Source organism: Durio zibethinus, chromosome 7 (assembly GCF_047325235.1).
Source record: "Durio zibethinus cultivar Kanyao isolate XHJ-2024 chromosome 7, ASM4732523v1, whole genome shotgun sequence".
Classification (NCBI taxonomy): domain Eukaryota; kingdom Viridiplantae; phylum Streptophyta; class Magnoliopsida; order Malvales; family Malvaceae; genus Durio; species Durio zibethinus.
The window spans coordinates 13,484,183-13,498,475 of record NC_143168.1 but is presented as its reverse complement, the minus strand read 5'-3'; the positions used below and the strand labels follow the sequence as shown (position 1 = coordinate 13,498,475).

At 29.6% G+C, this 14,293-nt stretch overlaps 1 long non-coding RNA gene across 3 annotated transcripts; it reads right to left on the bottom strand.

Annotated features, from left to right (window-relative positions):
* Window positions 1-4,793: 4,793 nt before the first annotated feature.
* Window positions 4,794-8,432, bottom strand: LOC111276776 (uncharacterized). 3 transcript variants are annotated; one of them, XR_016343481.1, is made up of 5 exons: window positions 8,023-8,432; window positions 7,712-7,847; window positions 7,224-7,331; window positions 5,782-6,168; window positions 4,794-5,139 (listed from the first exon to the last, which is right to left on the bottom strand). It is a non-coding gene; the product is annotated as an uncharacterized LOC111276776 (long non-coding RNA). The 3 variants fall into 3 exon arrangements; XR_002688544.2 differs by having other exon boundaries at window positions 4,794-5,123; window positions 8,023-8,431; XR_002688546.2 differs by having other exon boundaries at window positions 4,794-5,123; window positions 8,095-8,431.
* Window positions 8,433-14,293: the final 5,861 nt, after the last annotated feature.

Sequence of the window (14,293 nt, the reverse complement as noted above, 5' to 3'; positions counted from 1 at the left end):
ACACAATCAAAACACTTTGTTACGGACGTGCAAAAAAAGTAAGATTAATGAAAGGTACTTTCTTCTTTTTTCTTCTGTTTTTAATGTCCATATTTTATTATTACTTTTTTTTAATTTTCAATTTTTATTCATACCTTTTAAGTAATTCTATGTGTTTATCAAGCTAAAGTTTTGGTAATTGCATAAACCATTGATCGTAACGGCTTAGGGTAAGTTGAGTCCAAGAAAGTTTTGAACTTTATTAGCTTAGGTTTATTTTTGTTGTGGAAATATTGATGATTGAAAAGAAACTGGTTTGGCTAGCTAACTGATTGTATTATGAATTGATGATGATTTTACTGAACTTTTATCAAGAAGTTCTTTTTTTGTGTAAAAGCAAGCTTAGAACATGAAAATTAAATAACAAGAAAATCAATACAAAAACCAAACTCAAATAAATGAGCAAGCAAACTAAAACAAAAAATTAATGGGCTAGTCAAGCAACAACATGAAAATAAATTAAACAAAAATTTAAAACATTTTATTCAAGCAACAAGGTGCCTCCTAGGTGAATGCTCAACCTAACAGCAACTTTGTACTATCCTTATCAATCCCCAAATAGCCATGAAAAATCAAAGAAACAACAATGTAAAGCAAACATCAAAATCTGGAAACAGGTTTTGAACAACATCTTATTAAAATTCAATTTCCACTCTCATTTGATAGTATTTGATCTCCAAATTTTTTGTGGTAGTAACTAACTAATATGTAAACATGGACATAAATTTTCAAGAGCATTGAACATTATTTAATACTTAAAATTTAATCAAAATCATAAAAAAAAAAAAAATCTGGAATTTCAGGTTGGAAAATAGAACAGCTCCTACTAAATCTTAGATCTAGCTCAAAATATATGGACTTTTGCTCTCAAATTTTATAGAAGCTTAGATAACTCATAGATGAACAAGTATTAAAAAACTTAATACAAATTGAAATCGAATTGAACTTGAAAAGTAACAAAAACCAAAACAAAATAAAATCTAAAAACAAAATAACATTCTAGAAATAGCTTTTTAAAAAAATTAAATTTGCTAGCTCAATTAGAACTATTTAATCAAGAGGAAGCACTGTAAACCAAGCTAACAAGTAAAGGAACAACATATGAAAATCTCATGATTTGTTGAAATTGAAATCAACTTGAAAATTAATTAAACAGTGACTAACATCAAAACCAAAAAACTCAAAAATTGTGTTGAATACAAACTGAAATTGCAAGCTTAAATGGAAAATGTTTGCTTAAAGGAACTAAAGTAGAACTAAATAACAAGTAAATGACAAGTAAAGAAATGTAAAAAAAAAAACTTAAAATAAATTTAAAACAAAAGGAAAATTAAAGAATAAAGACTAAACAACCAATAATATGTTAAGGATCACCACAGTTTTGATATCATTTGTTGAGGATCACGACAGCTCTAATACCATTTGTTAAGCTAAAATGCCCCGATCCAATCATATCAATGAAAGTGAAATCAAACAATCAAACAATCAATCAATCACACAAGAGATAACAATGTAACGTAATTTAATTTAATCGACTTATGTTTATGAATGAGAAAAAAAAGATCCATTAGTTATAAAGAATTACAAACATACAATCATATCAGCCACATCAATACTCATATACACTCTCAATCTCTTTTAGTCCTATGGAGTATTCTCAACCTAAACAAATATAAACCCATATACACTCATGCACCAATATTTATGTGGATCCTCTCAGTCTTTTCTAGCCCACTCACAAGCATTCACACCATCATACTTATGTGGACTATCTCAGTCTCTTTTAATCCATTCAAACATACACACCCATAAAGACATTAAATCACCAATAGTCCTATAGGGTGTTTATCCCATAAACCCTACAACTCTCTTACATCTTTTTTTCATACTTAACATTTTATAAATTTCATCTATTTGTAAGCATACAAACTTATCTATTAAGAATTTTTTTTCTCTTAAAATTCTTCTTCTGCAAGTCTTTTTATCCATCAAGTAATATCCAACCAATCCTAAATAAATCTATTATGGGATTTAAGTCACTATTCCTAACAATCTCCACCTTGACTCAAATTCTATCAAATCATCTGTCTTCATGCTAGACATACTTGCTCCACCTGCAATGAAAGTCTCACAATCATTTTCTCTTATATGTCTTCAAGCTTTAAATAAATCAATTTTCAATTTTTAAAACATGAACTCGAACTCTTCACTTGAATCAAGCTCTTCTGGGTTTGCCTCTTTTCATGCCTCAAACCATGTTTTGATATCACTTATTATGAATCATTACAGCTCTAATACTACTTATTGAGGATCACCACAGCTCTGATACCACTTGTTAGGATAAAAAGTCTTAATCCAATCACAAAAAGTCCTAATCCAATCACACTAGCAAAATCAAAATCAAACAATCAATCACATATAAGATAATAATTTAACGTGGTTTAGTCAAATCAACCTACATCTATAAATGAGAAAAAAAGATCTTTTAATTGTAGATATTACAAACATACAATCATATCAGCCACATCAATACCCATGATACTTTTAATCTCTTTTAGTCCTATGGAGTATTCTCAATCTAAATAAACATAAACCCATATACATTCATGCATCCATATCTATATAAACCCTCTCAGTCTTCTTTAGCTCACTCACAAATATTCACACTACCATACTTATGTAGATTATTTCAGTCGCCTCTAGTCCATTCAAACATACACACCCATAAGGACATTAAATCCCTAATAATCTTATAAGGAATCTATCCTATAAAATTTTACAACTTTCTTACATATTTTTCTCATACCTAACCTTATAAAGACTCCATCCTACTCTTGTAAAGACTTTATATATTTATAAGCATACAAACTTGTCTATTAAGAATCCATTTCCTCTTAAAATTCTTCTTCTCTTAAAATTTTTCTTTTACATGTCACACTTACCTATTAAAATTTTTTTTTTCTTTTAGAGTTCTTTTTCTACAAGTTTTCTTATCCATCAAGTAATATATAGCCAATTCCAAACAAATCGGTTATAGAATTAGAGTTACTATTCCCAACAGAACATAACAACTATAGAGTTGTCAGCACTTAGAGTTCCAACCCAAAAAAAAAAAAATGCTGAAGCATGTATGAATGAGGGCTCTTCTATAGCTAAATGAAAGTTTTTTAATGTTTGATTCCAAGTTCAACTGATGCAATCTCAACTTTAAAAAATGCCAACCTTCAAAAATTTGTCACATATGGGGATTTGTTGTGCATAAGTAGCTGGCCTTTTCTTTTTTTTTTTTTTCATGTGTATTTGCTTAGAAAAGCTTACTTATTACATCAAAGAGTTTGGAACCCATGTACACACTACGAACACCAGTTTTCTTAATTTCAATAGGTATTGACTTTAAGTTGTTGTGCTAGCTGTGTTTCCCTTTTTTTTTGCAGCCCGTGTGATAACATCTCAAGTGGACTTATGATAATTTTATAAAAACTAAATTTATCAAATAGCAGTTGCAAATTGGTGATGCTTGCTTAACTTTGTAAATGGTAATTTTGACTAGTTTTTTTATGCTTTTAAATTTCAAATATTAAGAGATCTTATACCAAATATTGATAAAAAAAGAGATATGGCTTCATTCTTGTTAGAGGTATGTCATGAATTTGGAAATGAAAAGTGTCATACATATTATTTATCTAGCCTTTTGAGAAAATTTTGCTTTAAAAATTTCATGATTGGAACAATATTTTTTTGCAAGTGAGAGAGTATGTCTAATATTTACAAGAGAAGGTTAAAAAATATAAGGGTTCATACCAGGGATAGAGTTCCAACCCCACAAAATTAAAGCCATGATTATGTTTTTATACTGAATGCTTTATATATTTGAGGTTTAAATAATGTCTTTTCTTTTTTATGGCTTAAGCAGTTAATTTGTGGTTTGAAAGGCATGCTTATAATGATATGAGTATATCTTCTTCATTAAGCTATTAGGTAATCTATAATTTTGTTTATTTGCTTTTTTTTCTTTTTCAAATGGGAAGTTCAGTTTCATTAAGCTTGTTAAGTATAAAATTGCTTAAAATCTTTAATAGGCATAAGTCTAGTTTAGAATTTTAAATTCATTTTTTTTCAATAACTTTTTATTTAATTATAGTATTCAATATTAAAAAATTAAAAAATTTTTTTTTTTTAATTTAGCAATGTTTGTGATTAAAAACGTCGCTAAATTTTTTAATTAACTACATTTTTGCGCACAAATGTCTCTAAATTACAAAATTAGTGAACATTTTTTTATATAAACACTGTTAATTTCTGTAATTTAACGACGTTTGTATGCAAAAACATTGTTAAATTGAGTAGTATTTTTTAGCATAAACGTCACAAGATGACCTTTTTTTTTCTTAAAACATTGTTTTTTTTCCCGACACAGATTTGGCCGAAGCTCTTAACGATATTTTTGGCAAACACTGCTAAATATGAAAAAAAAAAAAAACCACTAAAAGTCTATTCTCTTATAGTTTACAATGCTATTTCGTTAGTAATAAACAAAATCCATCAATAATTATCGATAGGATTTTCATTAATAATTACCTATAGAATTATTAGCGACAGAAAGACTGTAAAATCTATTGATAATCCATTGATAATACTTATTTTTTAATTATATTTAATATATTTTATTTATAATTTTTGTCATTTTATTTTAGTTTTTTGATTTATTTGTAAAGTAATTACATAGAATACTAAATATACGTAAATAGAAAAAATAAACAAACAAAATGCTCCATTTTATTTATAAAAGAAAGTCAAATATTTTACAAAATTGTTTATGAATTCTATTAAATAAAAACACAAATAAGGCAACTAAAGTGTAATTGCATAATGAGCAAAATGAAACATTTGGCGTATAGTGGCATACCCCTATCGCATTCCAGTGTCTTCCAGATTCTATCTAAAGTTACCATCAAATTATCCAACAGTTGGAAAATTTTGCACCCTAGAGAACCCAATTGATTCCAATGCTTTAAAAAGTAATCCATTCGGCGAAAAGCATCAGTTCCACACACTTCAACAAGAACTGGTATCGCCTTCACCACCTGTGAGTAATTGGAGCTGTGTCAGAAAGAAATTGTAAAAATAGTGACACTGAAATTAGCAGGAAAAAAGAGGCAAATTCTGACCACAAATTACAAATCAAAGGTGATCGATCAGTCTAGAACTAGGATTTTGTTACTACAAACTAGCCATTTTTAATTTTGACAAATAATATGAAGTCTGGAAATCTCAGTCCTTGTGCTTAATTCCTGATATCAGCAAACAAAAACCAAATAATTCAGTTTTGACATGAAGAAAAAAAAAAGAAAAACTTGATCACATCATTAGGAGCATGAACAGATCAAGCAGAAACAGCACAAAAATAACTGATCAATATAACCTCATGGTCCAAATCTTTATGTAAAATACTAAATAGTAACCGGTAATTGTTGTCTTCAAAACTACCACAAGTTACCTGATCAAAAACACATAATCGAAACAGGTGGTAGAAAATGTAAGGTAGAATCTGATCAACCAAAACAAAAAATACTGAAAGAAATTGCAAATTCACAGTCAACAACATAGCATAGAAATCATCAACTATAATCTAATCAGAGTATAAAATTAGTCAAATTTTATGAACTTAAGCATAATTCAACAACTAGATTACCTGAAAAGGCTTACAAAATTATCATAAAATAGTGACATGTTCAAACTCACATATATGTGTAATAGAGAAACCATTGCCTTAAGAACCATTGAGTTGGTCGAGAAGGATAAGCAAACCAGACATCATTCAATTCTACATCTCCATCTGGATTTCTACCATAGACAATATAACATCACAAATTAGAAGCAATCAATATCTTGACAAAAATCAAATTGTATGCTTGATTTCAACACTGTTACACAACTTTGTCTTTCTCCTGGCATAAGACTAATGGACTTTTCAAGGATATTGTGATATGACTGATCCCTCTAGGCACCCGAATCCTGATTTCGCCATGCTTGAGACACGATCTAAGAGCTGAAAAATCCTCCTACTTGCCCCTGCAGCTTTCATGGCAGTTGTATAAAATCCTAATAAAGAGGAAATTGAGGATCCAACTGCAAGCAGATAGAGACACAGCTATATGAAAATTTTAGTGACAAGATTCAGCCATAAAATCAATCCATTTGTAAAATATGGAATAGGTTAAGCTCAGAATATTATTTATGACAAACTAACAATCTTCAGCTGAAATGATTTAACTATGGAAAATAAAAATCATTGAACAAAAATAGCCTCTTAGCAAGGTTTGTAGTACCAGACCATTTTTTTTTTATGATCTACAACTATGGATATAGATCTGTCACATTTAAACGTTATTGCTACTTTTAACATACTTTAACAAAGTGGTAAGAAATCTTTATCAAACTGCTACTAACTTTCAGGTATTTGAAGTGTCTTTATTGAGACCAAAGATTGAACAGAAACTAAGCAAAACTTGAAAATAGGGGACGCTACAAACATTATGAAGGTAGCTGTGAGACTATAAAGGATAAAGGAGGTAAGAGAACCCCCAGTCATATATCCCATTATTGTCAAGTAGGCACCATAAATCACCACTATTATAACAAACAACATGAATGTAGCATTTAGTCCTCCAATGAACAGACCAACTACTTTCTGTAGAAGAAAACAGTAGAAATTATGCAAGTTTAGTTTCTGAATAGTTGTGCAAGTGCATGTGTGTGTGCATATGAGGGAGAGAGGGAGTATGAGGTTATCATTGTGAAACTTAAAGCTTGTTTTAGGCCAAGCTTCAGTGTCTCATCAACTTTTTCGGAGTAATTTGATATTGCATAACCTTCTAGAGCAAATGATCTAACCGTTCGAATGGCTCCAAAAGATTCCTAAACATTAAAATAGCTCATGAAGGATAGAATATCAAATAATGGATCATGACCTTACCATGGTTTTCTTCCTTTTCTAGTACTTAAACAGTAAAGTAGCTCATGCTTTATGGTGATGATAAGCTATGGAAATGATTTCCTTTTATTTTATTAGATAGTGCAGATTTTGAGATGGCATTATGGGTCTGTTCATTGTTAAGAACTTGACTAGAGCTTTTATGAAGGCCATGCAGATACTTGAGAGATATAAAAAAAAAGAGGATTACCTTTCTGTGAAGATATTCATATGATATTTCCAGTAGAGGAACCCCATTTAACAAAATCTTTCCCTTCGGAGGTTCATAAAACCACTCCATTAAGTTTGCTATTGTGGTCTGCAACAGATTGGAAATCTAGATTCATTTACTAGTACAGGTTGGAGAAAATGACATCAACTGCTGAAATACTCTTAACAGAGAAAATGACATAAGCTCCTAAAACCTTGTCCGCTATCCTCAGACTATGGCCTCTTTGAGCCAAAAGAAATGTTCATCCAAACCATAATCTTTTAAATAAGATTCCCATGTCAATCTACTCTTTCGCTTAAGCCCCCAAAGGGTAATCTTTGGTAAAAACAAAATAACGGAACGAGGCATTGAGTCATGGAGTAAGCTCTATACATAAATTCTACAAGCACAAAGGAGAATTCTTCTTAAAATAAAAAAAAAATAATTTCCTCTGCTGAAGACTACAATGCTGACACGTGATAACTCACCACATTGTGCTATGCGAATCAAGACCAGTTGAGTGACAGGAAATCTATCCAAACCCCACTTATCACAGAAGAACCTGAAAAGACCCCAAAGTGCCAAACTTGATAGCACCCAACAAGTGCAAGTGGTAGCTGATACCTATTAATAACAACACAAAACAAGTGATCTTGCCTATCAAAAGTTTTTTCATTTCCCACAAATTTCTCAGGAAACAAATAGAAAAACAATTTACCTCGCCATAGAAAAGAACCAAAATAATCCTCAAAATCAATAACTAAAGTTCACAAACGTGTAAAGAACAAAGAGGGCTTACAGAGAACAAGCAAAGAAGAGAATAAAAAGTGAGGCATAATTCTGAATCGAAATTTCTTCGACAGAACTCGACCTGGGTCTGTTGCCTTGCGAATCGAAATTTCAAGCAGAGCTATGTTGGTTTACGCGACGAGCTTTTGTGCTTCGATTTTATCGTGTTTGGATCGACAACCTGCGGGTGTGAAGTGAAATAAAAAGAGAGGGGTGGGAATTTTAGAAATTTATGGTTTTAGTCGAAAGAGGAAGAAAAGAAAAGGGGCTTTTGATTGTCCGTCGGTTTTCTAGTAGTGCAGCCGGCCGGTGAGGGCGCACGATTGGGATAAGGGACGACGGTGGGGAGAGAGAGAGGGCAGGAAGGTTAGGGATTTGGTGTTTGTTTTGGGGAAAATTGGATTTACCCAATTTTTAAGGTGGAAATTCTTTTTTTTTTTTTTTTTGTACCGATGGATTTACCAATAAAGTTGTTGTTAGTGATACGTTAATTTTTTTTGTATTTTTTTAATGACAGAATTTTTATTGGTAATTTATATTTTTTATTGATTTATCAACAAAAAATTTTATTAATAAAATTTATGACAATTGACGTCAAAATTTCACCTATAGATTATTGATAAAATTAAATCTATGATAAAAGTTAATTTTCTTTTACATTTCGTTTGTAATTATCGATGAAATATTTTTGTCAATAAAATTTCATTGATATAAACTATAATTTTGGCAATGATACTTTTACTTCGAGCCTAGAAATCTTTTTTTTTTTTATTTATCCATATTAAATAAGCCTAAACATTTTTTTGTGAATTATCTTTATTTTTCTTACCCAACCAACATTCTTTATGTATGTTAGAGATAAGAAAAAAGAACAAGTCAAATTAGGAGAGAAGGGAAACGCAAAAAAACAAAAAAAAAAAAAAAACAAAAGTAAAAGCCAAAATGGCCATCTATAATAAAAATACCTCAAGCCTTGTAAAAATTCTTAAGTCCAAGCAAGCAAATGACTCTAAGCCTAAAATTTTTATTTTTCCTATCTTAACCCAAATCTTATATTATAAGTCAATAAAGATTTATTAATTTTGAGTCAAGTATGTAAATTTACATTAGTGGAGAGGAAATGAAGAAAGTAAACATATGAAATATACTTTATCTTTGATTTATTATGTGATGGCATAATTTATATACTTTTTTGTTAGATTTCATGTATAGATTTGAGATAGATTAATTTCATAAACATGAAACTTACATGAAAAATGAAAGTTTACTTATGATTAAGTTTTATATCTAACTATTTTCATAATTATCTTAACATTATATCATAGTGCATGATTGATAACGTGTGAAATTTTGACTACGAGTGCATCCATGTGATTGTTGGCATTAATAACTTAAGGATTTTGCTTAAGGCAAGCAAAAAATTAAGTGTGAGGAAGTGATGACCATACAATTTATAGCTATTTACATGTCATTTGAAATTTAAAAATTTGAAAATTTTTATGAATTTTGCTCAATAATGATGTAAATTTATGCATTTTGAGTTTGCATGAAGAAACAAATCACTTTGGATGTAAAAACTAAAATCCATGCAAACCTTGCAAAGGTGACTAGAGGAAACCATGCATGAACCATGCATTCCATGCAAAGTTGGTGAGATATGTTTGGCCAAGACCTAGAATTGTCCATGCATTTGGCCATGCATGTAAAGATGAGTGATCCATGCACTGGTAGTAGCCATATCCAACCCAACATAAAGCCAAATTAAGAAGCCCATAGGATCTAAAGTCATATTCGACCAAAGCTAGAATTGGAATGCAAGAGTACTCTTTTAAATTTAAAAGAATCTTAAGATGAGTAAGGAAGCAAAAAAATTTGACATTTAAATTCAAATTGGCTAAATCTCCCTATTGAAATTCAAATCATGTTGATTTAGGCAAAAGTGGTGTAAATGGATCAAATGCAAGAGCTATATTTAACCATAAAAGAGCAAATTCACTCATGAAGCTTCCTCATTCAGTTGGACTCTACTTGAATTCAAGATTACCTTTCAAATTTAAAAGGGTTTTAGTTTCAACAAAATTGTCTTGGTTCATCCCCACTTTAGCCGAACCTTATACTATAAATAGGCCATACATCCCTTCTTCCATTATTATCTCTTTAGTTTAGGTTCTCTTTAGTTTTCTAGTTCTTTTCTTTACATTTCCATTCAGTTAAGGTGACAGTTTAGGCTACATTTGTGTTTTCTCAAACAATTTCAATATAAGTTTCTTTACAATTTTTGTAAGCTCTCTTTTTTTTTTTTGGTTCATGCAAAGCAAATTGTTTCATTTCATTTTTTTTCAATCACTCTCAAGCAATCTTGTTTTCTTTAAAAAGCCTTTGATTTGTTTACTTTTAGTGCACTTAATCTTGTTTCAGCCTATTTGTATTTTTATTGAAAGCATTTGATTTTACTTATTAACTTGCAATCATTCTTGTTCTTTTAAACATATTCGATCAACTTTCATTTTTCATTTCAGAGCATTTGGTTCCATCAAGCTTCAAATTTATTTTCTTATTCTTTGTTCCATTTGGCCCATATCACTACTAACAAGATTCCTATCTTGCTTAGTTTGGTTTTATGGTCTTACATTAGCAAGCTACCTTGTGTTTATTTCAAACTCCAAAAATTCAACCATCTAGATATAAAGTTCATAGGAATCACTTCAGTACTTGGCCTTGCATCATCATATAGTCCTCGAGGGAACGACAAACCTTACTTTCACTCTTATTACTTGGTAATGACTTATGCACTTGCAACCTTACAAAAAGAAACAATCATTAACCCCAATGTTGTTGCAAATTCACTAAGACAACCCATGATCACACCAGCTTGAGACATATCTGTATAAACAAACAATAATAAATCATTTACAAAAAATAAATGAGATAAAACATGTCATCTCTTGAAAACTTTAATAGGCTTTCATTGTTTACAATACATTTTATTTTATATAATATGTGTCAATTTTTTTATAACCATGATAAAAATATATGGAGAGATTGGATGACCCTATCTCAAAGCTCGTTGCAAAGAAAAATAAAGAAACCTTCAATATTACAATCAACTTAAGATTGATTAGAGGACATACAAAAATAATTAGTTTAATTAATTGCGTTGAAAAATTAAAATTAATTAAAACTTACCTTAAAAATTCCTAATTAACATTATCATATGCTTTATGAAGATCTATCTTCAAAATTAGACCTCTATATTTATGCTTCATTCATGTCATAATGCACACCATCTCTTAAGTGATGATAATATTATCATTAGTACTCTTTCTTGGTAAAAGAAAAAATAAAAACTATTCTAAAAAAAGGCCTACTAATTTTGTAACAAATGGCATAACCTTGCTATAAAGAGTTTAGAACAAATTTTGTAAAAAAGTATTAAGAATGCTAATAGGTCAAAATTCCACCATAGAGAATTGGTTATCCTTTTTGGTATCAAAGTAATAAGAGCTTTGCTATACTCCAAAGTGAAAGAACAACTATCCATCAAAGCTTGATTTGCTAAATTAACAACTTTAACTTTCATAAATTCTCAATTTCTTTGAAAAAAATTGGTTGTACTACATCAAGATCAAACGACTTAAGGCCCTTCTTTGAAAACAAGTCATCTTTCACTTCTACATCTTCCTCTTCACTAAATAACATTTGATGATCCTCTTCTGACAACCTTGGACACATTTGATCATATTTTCTATGCAACAAAGTCACTACCTTTTTTTCAAATAAAGTTTGGAAAAACTTGACATTGTGTTGTTTAATTATATTTGAGTCCAAAATTGATTCACCATAATTATTAAAATGAACAACTCTATTCTTGTTGCATTGAATAATTGTAGACAAATGATTAGATCTTGTAGTCTTGACACCATCATATATCCATTGATCTCAAGACTTTTGATACTAAAACAATTCGTTTTGATATAAAACATCTTAGAATTCTTTTATTAAATCAATTTTTAATTTTTGAAAAAAAAAAAGAAATAGCATAGGAAGTGGAATGTTGACCTTCATTAATTCAAGCCATTTGAATCCTCTTTTCTATTAAATATGTTTTCAAAATAGTCCATACTTCATTCTTTCATGGCATTGTGTTTATTTCAATTGCTTGCATAACTCAATCCCTTTTTTCGCATGCTGATAGAAAAAATTAACAAAGTTCTCATAGGAAACCATGAAGCTTGAAATCAAAATGGTCAACTATCTTGAAATGGAGGATGGTAAAGCTTTGAACGCAACAAAATAGGATAATGATTTAGGCAAAAACAAGGTAAATTCATTACTTTAGCTTTAAGAAAATTTTATTTTCTTGAGTAGCCAAATTCATCATTACTATATCCAAGCGTTCGTGCAAGGAAATATTCCCATAATGCTTTTGAAACCACTCAAACTTAACACCAATAGCACTAATATAAAATAAGCTTAAGCATCTCACCTCTCAATAAACTTTGACAATTATTACAATAAAGTTTAATATTCCCCATTTCTCTTTAGCATTAACAATGTCAATAAGATACCTATCATCAACCAAGGAAGCATAACATTACTAGCAAACAGTTCAAGACCAACACAAAATTAATCTTCCTTCTTATGACAAAGTGGTTATACATAAGCACAAGAGAACAAACATTCAAAATTGTTATCTTGAACTAACGCATGAATCAGTTGGCTCATGGAATTAACAATTTGAATTAATGTCTTGTAATGTTTCTAAAGAAGAATCCTACATGCAAAACCATCATAAAAACTCATGAAAATCACTAAAACCCAACTTCTAAGCAATAGAAGTTTTGTGATAATGCAACTCGTATCTTCATAATTACAAAGATATAAAACATTTTGAATGCCTTGACAATTCCATGAAATTTACTTCCATATCAAATGATTTAAAAGAAGGGTGCCTCTTGTATAAGTTTTATGTTTTGGTCTACCAATTGATGTAAAATCTCCATATTCATCTAATTGTCATAATTTTTTATTGCATTGAAAGGCATCTCAGCAACATTCTCTGATCCATTAATTAACATTTTTTAAAAGGATCTACGCATCGATGTTCGTAATTATATATTTCCATCCCAGCCATAGTTATCTCTATATTGTCCTTAACATTGTAAGAAACTTTCTTATCCTTCTCGTTCGAGAACACACTAAATCAATTACCAAAATTTTCATCTAAATTGGGGCTAATTTTTTATCCTTTAGCATTAGATCTACATCAAGATTTATTTTGGACAAGCATCCAAGTACCATACTTTTCAGGTGGAAAGTATTCACCCTCCACTGTGTTTTAGTGCTAAGGTTATTGGTCATCTCTATAGTCGTAGAAATAGTCACAAAGCTTAAAGGACATTTTTTCATACATAATGAAAACATATAATAAGTTTGGCTTCATAATCATTAGTTTAAATTAAGTTAAATTAACGGTTTTAAAAGATCCACTTCAACACATATTAGGACAAATTTGTTTCTGATCACCATTCATGTATTAGCATCAACTTTAACGGCTTTCCAACATTTTTACTAACCACTACAACAAATTTAGCAATTAATGGCACATGGAGTAATATAAAAAAACATAGCTTTTAAGTCATCAATAGACTACCATAACAAAATTTTTATTGTCACAATATTCATCATGTTTGCTTCATTGTTAATGGTCAAATGTGACAATACCATAATTTCATCACCTAATTATGATTTAATGGTGACAAGATTGCAAATATAAGTTAAATTTTCAAATATTGGTGACAAAACCAAAATCATTATATGACAGGCTACGCATTTATTCGTCACCTATGATAATATAATGAGATTATAAGAAATTACTGAATGTCACCAAAAATGGATAAAAATTAATTATAGATGACAAAAACATTCAATGCACTACTAGAAAATGGAGTTTTAGCAACCATAATTTGCAACGATTGAAATTATTATTGCAAAATTTTGTTATATTTGCAACAAGTTTTTATTATCATTGTTTTTTTTTTTGAATTTTTTTGTATTTTATACAACAATAATTTTTGTCATTGCTGATTCTTATCAATTTACAAACAATAAAGAAAATCATTACAAATTCCTATTATGTTTGCAACAATTTTTCATTGTCGTTGGTTAATTAAATTTTTAAATATTTTATGCAATAACAAAAAAGGTTGTTACATACATCTAATATATTCATAATAATAGAAAAACGTTATTTCAAAATCTTATCAAATTTGCAATGACTT